Below are 10,033 nucleotides of genomic sequence, written 5' to 3' on the forward strand. Positions count from 1 at the left end.
CCCACTCTCCCTCCCTCCCCACCCACCTCAGAGGCCCCTCTGTGCTGGGACCCCCGTGGGCAGAGATCAAGGACAGGCACTGAGCGGGGGCTCCCGGCACCTGACACAGCCTCAATTCTCCACTCACCTTTGGCCACATTTCCGCAACGCCTTCCATCCTTACGGGCCCCTGACCAGACACAAGAGACCATTGTGGGGCAGCTGGGAAAACATCTCAGGTCAATAACTTCACTGTTTGCCTTGGATTTTCCCCAGGAGCCGGCAGTGACCTGGAAGATTTTCCTTGTGCCCGTTTCTGCTTCGAGCCTCATTTGTTGGATAATTGAGGAACGTTAAATGAGGAGGGGGCCAGGGGAGGTGAAGACGCTCAGGAGGAGCATTTACAGCCCCTGCACCCCAAGGGGATTTGATTGCCTCCATCACAGGAAATTCTCTGGCATCCTTGGCACCTCTTCCAATGGGAGTTTGCAAGATCTTTCTCAAAGACATTCCTGTGTTTCCCTCTCTGCAGAAAACACCTCCAGAGGCTGAGGACTGCTGCCCCCTTCCCAATCCCACTGTCCGTGCCCTTATCCCCAGCAAGGAATCCCCAGCTGGACTCCACACCCTCCAATTCCTCACTCCTGGCCCCAGCCTGGAAACCCCCCGTGTGAGGGGCTCATCCTGGGGGCAGGGGAGGAGGGGAATGTGCCCCTCTGCTGCCCTCAGGTGAAACCTTACCAGCAGTGCTGCCTCCAGCTCTGGGGGCCCAGATCAGGAGGAATGGACCTGTTGGAGTGGATCCAGAGGAGGCCACAAAGATGCTCTGAGGGCTGGAGCCCCTGTGCTCTGGGGACAGGTTGGGACAATTGGGCTTGTTCAGCCTGGAGAAGAGAAGGTTCCAGGGAGGCCTTAGAGCCCCTTCCAGTGCCTAGAGGGGCTCCCAGAGAGCTGCAGAGAGATTTTGGACAAGGACCTGTAGTGATGGGAGAAGGGAGAATGGCTTCCCACTGACAGAGGGCAGGCTTAGAGGGATATTGGGAAGAAAGTTTTCCCTGTGATGGGGGAGGCCCTGGCACAAGTTGCCTTGAGAAACTTTGGCTGCCTCATCCCTGGAAGTGTCCAAGGCCAGGCTGGACGGGGTTTGGAGTAACCTGGGCTAGTGGAAAGTGTCCCTGCCCATGGCAGGGGGTGGCACAGGATGAGCTTTAAGGTCCCTTCCCACCTAAACCAATCCATGATTCCAAGATTCTGTGCTGAGACAAGGCAAGTCCCTGTCATGGGCAGCGACTGTAAACAAGTCCATTATCCCAGTCAAAACCAGGACAACAGGACAGAGACCTCCCGCTGAGTCTGGTCCCCTCCTCGTGCAGCTACTGAGGGACTCTGGGAAGCCGATGGCACCAGGGACTTGGGAAGGGAGACGTAAATGTGGGGAGAACAGGGTCCTCTTTTCTCCTCCCCTTTCCCTGTGTGAGTCACCACAACACCTCCCTGCGGGTCACGGCCTGAGGAGAATGGTCCGGCCCCAAATCCATTTGGAACCAGAGGGTGACAAAAATCCCACAGGAGGGACTGCAGGAACAAGAGGAATTTCCCCAGGTGCTCCCAGCCCTGCTCAGGGGGAAGGAAGGAGACAGTCCAGGGGGGATCAGCTGCACCTCAGGCACCCTGCTCACGTCTCTCGTCCATCTCTCTCTCAAACACCAAACTGGGGATATTTCCCTCTTCCAATGAGCTGCTGATTCTATACTTTGGATAGTCCAGAGTGGGACTTTTGGTGGTGAGGGGCTGTAAATGAGTCTTTCTTGAGCAGCTTCACCTCCCCTGGGCCCCTCCTCACTCAACGTTCCTCAATTATCCAACAAACGAGGCACGAAGCAGAAAGGGGCAAAAGGAAAATCTTCCAGGTCACTGCCTGGGGAAAATCCAAGGCAAACAGTGAAGTTATTGACCTGAGATGTTTTCCCAGCTGCCCCACAATGGTCTCTTGTGTCTGGTCAGGGACCCGTAAGGATGGAAGGTGTTGCGGAAATGTGACCAAAGGTGAGTGGAGAATTGAGGCTGTGTCAGGTGCCGGGAGCCCCCGCTCAGTGCCTGTCCTTGATCTCTGCCCACGGGGGTCCCAGCACAGAGGGGCCTCTGAGGCGGGTGGGTAGGGAGGGAGAGTGGGGTGGGAAGGTGCCATCCTGCTGAGGGCCAGCACTGGGCCCAGGGCAGGGCAGGGCCATCCCTGGGGACAGGGGCACTGGGGCAACTGTGTCCCAGGGCCAGCCCAGTGTGGAACCAGAGCCCTGCTGGGCTGCCAGTCCCTGGTCCCCCCTGCCTGGGCCAGCTCAGCAGAGCGGGGCCCGGCTGATGCGGGAGGACACGGTGTGCCCAGCTGGGACAGGGGCAGGGCCAGCAAAGGGCATCTGCCCCTCTGGGCTCTGCTCAGGGAGAGCGGGGCTGGACCTGCACCACTTGGGGGCTGCAGTGTCCACAAATGGGCTGGAGCCGGGCACTGCCACCACCCCAGCACTTCCCTGGGCCCAGCCCTTGTGTACCAGGGCCAGCATTGCCCAGTGCTCACCAGTGCCTGCCCAGACTGGAGATCCCAGTCACCCGGCTGTGCCCATTGCCCGTCAACCCCTTTATCTCCCAGCTCCCTGTTTCCCTGACCCCGGGGTCCTGGTGCCCCAAGAAGGGGGTCAGTGCCAGCCCCCCTTGCCCGCAGAGACTGGGGAGCATCCTCCTCTGTTACATGACGTACTACATGAGACATCACATTGTCCCAGTGACATCACATCTTTCCTGTGACATCACATCCTCCTCTGTGAATCACATCCTTCACATCCTTTGACATCAGATCCTCATCTGTGACATCACATTTTTCCTGTGACATCACAGCTTCCTGTGACATCACATCCTTCCTGTGATATCAGATCCTTCACTGTGACATCCCATTCTCTTCTGTGACATCACATCCTCCTCTGTGACAACACATTGTTCACAGATTGCCAGTGACATCACATCCTCCTCTGTGACATCACGTCCTATCTATGACATCACATCATCCCTGTAACATCATATCATCCCTGTGACATCACATCCTCCTCTGTGACATCACATCTTCCCTGTGCCATCACATCTTACCTCTGACATCACATCCTCCTCTGTTACATCACATCCTTCACATACTTCCTTTGACATCACATCCTTCTCTGTGACATCATATCCTCCTCTGTTACATCACATCCTTCCTTTGACATCACATCCTTCTCTGTGACATCACATCGTCCCTGTGACATCACATCCTTTTCTGTCACATCACACTCTTCACATCCTTCCTGTTACATCACATCCTCCCTGTGACATCACATCCTCCTCTGTGACATCACATCCTTCACATCCTCCCTGTGACATCACATCCTCCTCTGTGACATCACATCTTTCCTGTGAAATCACAGCTCCCCTGTGACGTCACGTCCTCCCTGTGACATCACATCCTCCTCCATGACTGTCGTGGTTTGAGACCCCTAGAATCCAATTCCTGGGTCCAAGCCCCCCTCCCACATCTCACCCCAGTGTGAGATGGTTTTCCCAGACACAACGCAAGACTCAATAGGGGATCAAGGGAATTATATTACAATCACTACACAAATAACTATTATAATACATCATATACATAATCCTAACTATCTCTCCTATGAGAAATCAGTATTTACATTGGATCAAATTTCTTCTCTCTCCAATAAACGTTCAGAAGGGAAGAAGCAAAAGATCCTTTCCACTCATGAGCAGCAGTGTCTCTCTTCTTCCATGCAGCAGCTGTAGCTGGATTGTTGTAGCTGGATTGTTGTAGCTGGATCTCTTTCCAATAGACACCAGAGGGGTCTCCTCTCACCCCTCTCGGCTCTTCGACTCCAATCGAAGGTCTCTCTCTCTCTTCCGTGGGCTGCAATAGCAGGAACAGGCTCGCCTCCCCATGTTATATCAGGAAGTGCAGGGGGCTTTGTGACGGTCCCTTTCCTCAGGGGATTCAAGCTCCCTGAGTCAGAACGTTAGGGCAGCTTTCAGCTGAAAGTCTTTGCCTCAAGTGGTCCATCAGAGCTCCTGTGCTCTGTCTCAGGTTGCCAGCTGGGCAGCAGCAGGGGGGGCGAGGCCCTCCTCCACATTCCTTCTGCCCGTCCCAGTCCAGCTCCGGGATGTCTCCGAGCTCTCAGTTCCTCTCTCTCCGGTGCTGCTGCATTCCAAGACTCCCCTCAAGTGGGAGTCCACCACCTCCTCCTCTCTGGGAGGTCTCAGAGGGGTTTTGGGGAATTTTGGATTCAATTCTTACCCCAAACTCTGTTTCTGGAGAGCTTAGTCTTGCTCTGTTGCCAGCTCTCTCTCTCCTTCAGACATCTCTCTGTCTCTCTGCTTAACTGCATGCTTGTTTCTGATCTCCTTGGCTTTCTGCCATAGTTTCTATGACCCCAGCCGGGGGCTGGGGGGCTGTGGCCCCCCAGTGGGGCTCCTGCCCCCTCTCCTCATGGCTTCAGAATATGGTCACTGCTTCTCCAACAACTATATCATCCTCCTTTCCCAGTCTGATGGGATATGTTTAATTTTGCAGGAGTGCTGACTGGGTCAACAACAAGAGAGACACCACCCCCTCAGGGGTTACCATTTTTAAAACTCCAGGGGGAAAACTACAGTGACATCACATCTTTCACATTCTTGCTGTGACATCACATCCTCCTCTGTGACATCACATCCTTCCTGTGACATCACAGCTCCCCGTGACATCTCATCCTCCTCTGGGACGTCATATCCTTTCTGTGACATCACATCTCTGCTATGACATGACGGCTCCCCTGTGACATCACAGCTTTCCTGTGATGTCACCTCCTCCTCTGTGACATCACATCTCCTCTGTGACATCACAGTTCCATTGTGACATCACATCCTTCCTGTGATGTCCTCCCTGTGACATCACACCTCCTCTGTGATGTTGCATCCATCGTATTACATCACACCTCCCCTGTGACATCACAGTTCCCCTGTGACATCAAATCCTCCTCTTTGATATCACATCCTCCCTGTGACATCACATCCTCCCTGTGACATCACATTCATCATATGACATCACATCCTTTCTGTGATATTATAACATCCCTCTTACGTCACGTCCTTGTCGTGACATCAGATCTCTCCTGTGACATCACATCTCCCCTGTGGCATCACATCTCCCCTGTGACATCAAAGCTCCCCTGTGACATCACATTCATCACTGTGGGGACTGTGGGGGACTGGGGGGCACTGAGAGTGACTGGGGGGGACTGGGAGGACTGGGAAGGATTGAGGGGGACGGGGAAGTGACTGGAAGAGACTGGGTGAGACCAGGGGGAACTGGGGGGGACTGGAATAGGGGATGTGGTGATGTCATGGGGGCATCGTGAGGTCATGGGGGCATGGGGATATCACAGGGAAACGCCCTGATGTCATAGGGGAACATGGTGATGTCATAGGGAATGTGGTGATACCATTGCAGGCACGGTGATGTCACAGGGGACCATGGTGATGTCATAGGGGAGCATGGGGATGTCATAGGAGAACGTGGTGATGTCTGAGAGGAACGTGGTGATGTCACAGGGAGCATGGTGATGTCATAGGGAAGATGGTGATGTCATGGGGAATGTGGTGATGTCACAGAGGGCAGGGTGATGTCATAGGGAAGATGGCAATGTCATAGGGGAGCATGGTGATGTTATAGGGGAATGTGGTGATGTCATAGAGGAGTGTGCGGATGTCATAGGAAACGTGGTGATGTCACAGGGGAATGTGATGATGTCATAGGAGAACACGGTGATATCATAGGGGAACGCAATGATGTCACAGGAGAATGTACTCATGTCATAGGGAGTGTGCTGATGTCATAGGGGAACATAGTGACATCACAGGGGAACTCACTGACATTTGGGGGTAGCTGTGTGATGACATCACTCTGTGTGTCGATGACATCAGCGCAGTTGTCGATGGCATCACGGTGACGTCACGGTGACATCACCCAGGTGCAGATCGACACCCTGAACCCGCAGTGGAGCTCCTCGCTGGCCCTGGGGGTCATGGGGACGCCCCTGGGCCCTCCCCCCCCCCCCCCTGTGCCCCGGCCTCAAGCACCTGGTCTGGAATGGTCAGAGAACCCCCAAAATACCCCCCCAACCCCCCCCCCCCGGGACCCCCAAACCACCCCCGGCATCTCCAAACCTCTCCTGGGACCCCCAATCCCCCCGGGACCCCCAACATCCACCAGGGACCCCCAACCCCCTCCACCCCCATACTGGATCCTGCAGAGGAGAGGGGGTCTTACACAATGCCAGGAAGGTCAGGGGGACCATAAAAAACACCCCCTGAACCCGCCCCAGGTGCCCCAAACCACCCCTTGGACCCCAAACTAACCCGACCCCCCTGGGACCACCAACATCCACCAGGGACCCCCAAGCCCCCCCACCCCCAGCCTGGATCCTGCAGAGGAGGGGGGTCTTCCACAACGCCATAAAGGTCAGGGAGCTGCCTTGCTCCCAACGCTGAAGAAACAAATACCTTGCTGCTTAAAGATGCCAAGTCTCTGAGCAGTTCTGTCATTCCAAGGTTTTTCGGCATCAGTTCATATCCCCCCTTGGAGTCTGTTTTGCCTGTGAAGGTGATCAGGAAGTGACCTCTGCCAGCTCTTGGCTCATGAATCCAGGCAGGGCCAACCTGCTGTCTGTGCCCGGTGACTGGACCTGGTGACAGTGATGGAACTGAGCACAATGATCCTCCCTCCCCTCCCTGGGTGCTGCTGGATAGACCTGGTGTCTGAGCTCAGAGGGTAGACCTGGTGTCTGAGCCCAGCGGGAACACCTGATCCCTGTCTGTGCACTTGTCACTTGAGGGGACAGGCATCCCTCTCGTGCCCAGTCCTTCAGCCCCTCTGCCACCCACCACCACAGCAATAATTCCTCCCATCAGACCCCAAAGCCAAACCCCAAAGCCGCCGAGCGCCGGCAGCGCCGGGAGCCAGACCCGGCAAAGGGCTCCTGCCCCTGCGCTCTCCCGGCGGGCGGGAGAAGCCGTGCCTGGAGTCACTCGCTTTGCACTGGTCTTTACTGCCTCTGCCCCTTCCCACCACCCCACCTGCTTTTTGACAAACCTATTTCTTGATCCTGAAATGCGGGGCTGGGGCGGGATGGTGTTGCCAGGTCTTCCCAACTCCTTTTGTTTCTCAGCTCTGCCTGGCTCCGGGGCACGACTCGGCCTTCGGCTCTCCCTGGCTCTTTTTGGCCTTCGGGTCTCCCTGGCTCCTTCCAGCCCTCAAGAGTTCACAGTGACATTGCGTTTGGGTCCTTTGATATCAGCCCAATGCTGCTCGTCTGTGGCACAGTGGGGCCTCCTGGAGCCATAGGGACATTGGGACACTCCAGGGACACATGGAATCAAGGTTGCCCCTTGACCCTACAGAACCTCCTGGTGCCCTGGGACACCTCAGACACTTCCTGGCCTCTGGATGGCAAGGAGGAGCCTGTGACAATGCAGGGCCACAGGGACCCAAAGGCACCCTGTGACACTGGGGCACCTCGTGGTTATCGGTCTCTTCCGACAGTTCTGTGCAACCACAGAGAGGCAAAACAGTAGAGCCTGAGCGTGTTGATCCAAACTATTCCCATCTCACCTGAAGATGTCCCTGCTAACAGAGGTCCTGTGTGTTCCCTCTGCTCTCTGGGCACTTGAATCCTTTGAGAGCTGCCCATCACTCTGGTAGCCAAGAGCACAGGGCAGGGGATCCCCTGGAGGGGGAGCAGAGACATCTTTCCTAGATCACCTTGCTCAGAGCCCCATCCAAGCTGACCTTGAATGTTTGCAGGGATGGGGCATCCACCACCTCCCTGCACATGTCTTCCTGTGTTTCATTTCCATCATCAAATATTTCTTCCCTCTCTCTAGTTTGAACCTCCCCTCTTTTAGTTTAACTCCCTCACCCCCTGTCCTACTGAACCCTTTGCCCACATGTCTCTAAGAAGCTGCCTTGAAGTACTGGAAGGTCCCAGGGAGGTCTCCCCACAGCCTATTCTTCTGCAAGTTGAAGAGCCCCCACTCTCTCAGCCTGTCTCCATCAGGGAGGTGCTGCAGCCCTGTGATCCCCTTGGTGGCCTCCTCTGGAAGTCCCCCAAGAGGTCCGTGTCTTTGCTGTGCTGAGGAGCCCATGGAGCTGCAGGAGATGCCAGGGTTGGCAGGGGAATCCCCCCAGACCATTGCTGTGGCATAGGATTTGCCATATGCAGGATGGAAAAAGTCCTGTCAGAGATGGACTGGTGAGGAGAAAGAGGAAAACAGCTCAAATGTTATAGAAACAGAAGGTTTTAATGTGGTTTAAACAGGTTTCAAAATGGCTTTTTGTATTTTCTTCTTCCCGACACCCCCTGTGAGGGACTTGTCTTTCATACAAGGTGTCCTGGGAAAGTGTTCTGAGGTGTTTCTTACTGGTCCTTGTTAGCCCCTTCCTGTTGGCTGTTGACCCCTTCCCTCATTGGTTTTTTCTGTGCCCCTGAACTTGTGATTGGCCCCCTTTTGACCCTCCTAAAAGCTTTATAAACCCCTTCCCCCCAATAAACTTTCTCTTTCGTCCGTCCCTTCCTCGTGGTCTGTGTGCTCCTTGTGGGGCCATGTGCTGGGGCGGGGGGAAGGGCATTCACCTCTCAGGTAATGGGGCTAGCAGCCTAAGGCCTGGAGGTCTCCCCCATCCCACTAATCCATCCTACATTGCCATTGTGGGTGGGTGCATTGCAGACAGCCAGAGGAGCCCAGAGCTGGAGGCAGCACTGCAGGAGGGGTCTCAGCTGAGTGGAGCAGAGGGGCAGAAACCCCCTCCCCTGCTGCCCACGCTCTGGGATGAGCCCAGGACACGGGGGGTTGTGGGCTGTGAGCTCCCATTGCTGACTCCCATCCTGCTTTTCATCCCCCACTATCCCCATGGCCTTGGATGCAGGGCTGCTCTCCATCCCTTCAGCCCCGAGCCTGTCCCTTGAGATCTGGGGGCATTTGACACCCCCTGGCTCCTTTGATCCCCTTTCCCATTCCTCCCAGAGCCCAGGGAAGGACTGAGGGGCCTTGGCTGATTGTCCCTGACCCTCCCCTGCCCCGACACCAAGCTGTGCTCCTTGGAGACGGTGCTTGGACAGCCCGAGTCAGACCCTGTTTCCTGCTGTGCCCCCAAACCACTGAGTTCCCCAGGGGACGTGGGAACACACATGGACACGGGAAGGCACCCGTGGATGTGGGAACACACCCACACAGACAGTCACAGAGCATTTGTTTTGCTGCAGGGGTTTATTGATTCTTGCAGGGAAATTGCCAGGGCACCCAGGGGATCAGGGGGGTCCTCCAGGGATGATCATCTCCTCATGCCGCTGGAGGGGGACAGGACACGGGTGTCACCACCACTTCCAGTCCTGAAAGACAGAGCCCCAAAGGTCACCCCCGGTGTCCACATGGACATGGGAGGGGCCTTGTCCCCACCCGTCTGTCTGCAGGGAGCTGGGGCAGGAGAAGGGAATTGGATGCTGAGATCCATGTGGCCCCAGAGCCCCTGAGCCCGGGATGCTCTGACACCTCCCCGAGCCCCTCCCTGCCCTCCCGGTGACCCTGGGGGTCTGCAGAGCCCCCAGTGCAAGGCAAGGCTTGGGGGCAGCTCTGTCCAGCTGCCCCGGGACACGGAGCAGGGACAGCCCCCTGCGTGTCCCTCTGCTGTCCCCAAGCTCTGCCCACTGCAGAGGGCTCAGGGACCCCCCAGGGCCCTGCCAGGTTCTTTTGGGGGGCTGAGGACCCTCTGATATTTCTCACCTGGACATGCAGAGAGGCAGCCGAGCGTCACTGGCGCATCAGCTCCACCTGGTCAGCCACGGGGGGCTGGGGACAAAGGAAAAGTTGGAGACACACTGGGATGTACTGGGGCAAACTGGGCTGGACTGGGGCACACTGGGCTGGACTGGGACACACTGGGATGTACTGGGACACACTGGGATGTTGGGGAGGGTCGTGGCCATGAGAGGGG

At 56.1% G+C, this 10,033-nt stretch overlaps 1 long non-coding RNA gene across 1 annotated transcript; it reads right to left on the reverse strand.

Annotated features, from left to right (window-relative positions):
* Positions 1 to 9,290: 9,290 nt before the first annotated feature.
* On the reverse strand, positions 9,291 to 9,906 carry LOC113940763. Its single transcript, XR_003525536.1, has 2 exons — positions 9,823 to 9,906; positions 9,291 to 9,431 (listed from the first exon to the last, which is right to left on the reverse strand). It is a non-coding gene; the product is annotated as an uncharacterized LOC113940763 (long non-coding RNA).
* Between the last annotated feature and the right edge of the window lie 127 nt (positions 9,907 to 10,033).

Source organism: Corapipo altera, unplaced genomic scaffold, assembly GCF_003945725.1.
Source record: "Corapipo altera isolate COAL_440 unplaced genomic scaffold, ASM394572v1 61315, whole genome shotgun sequence".
Classification (NCBI taxonomy): Eukaryota; Metazoa; Chordata; class Aves; order Passeriformes; family Pipridae; genus Corapipo; species Corapipo altera.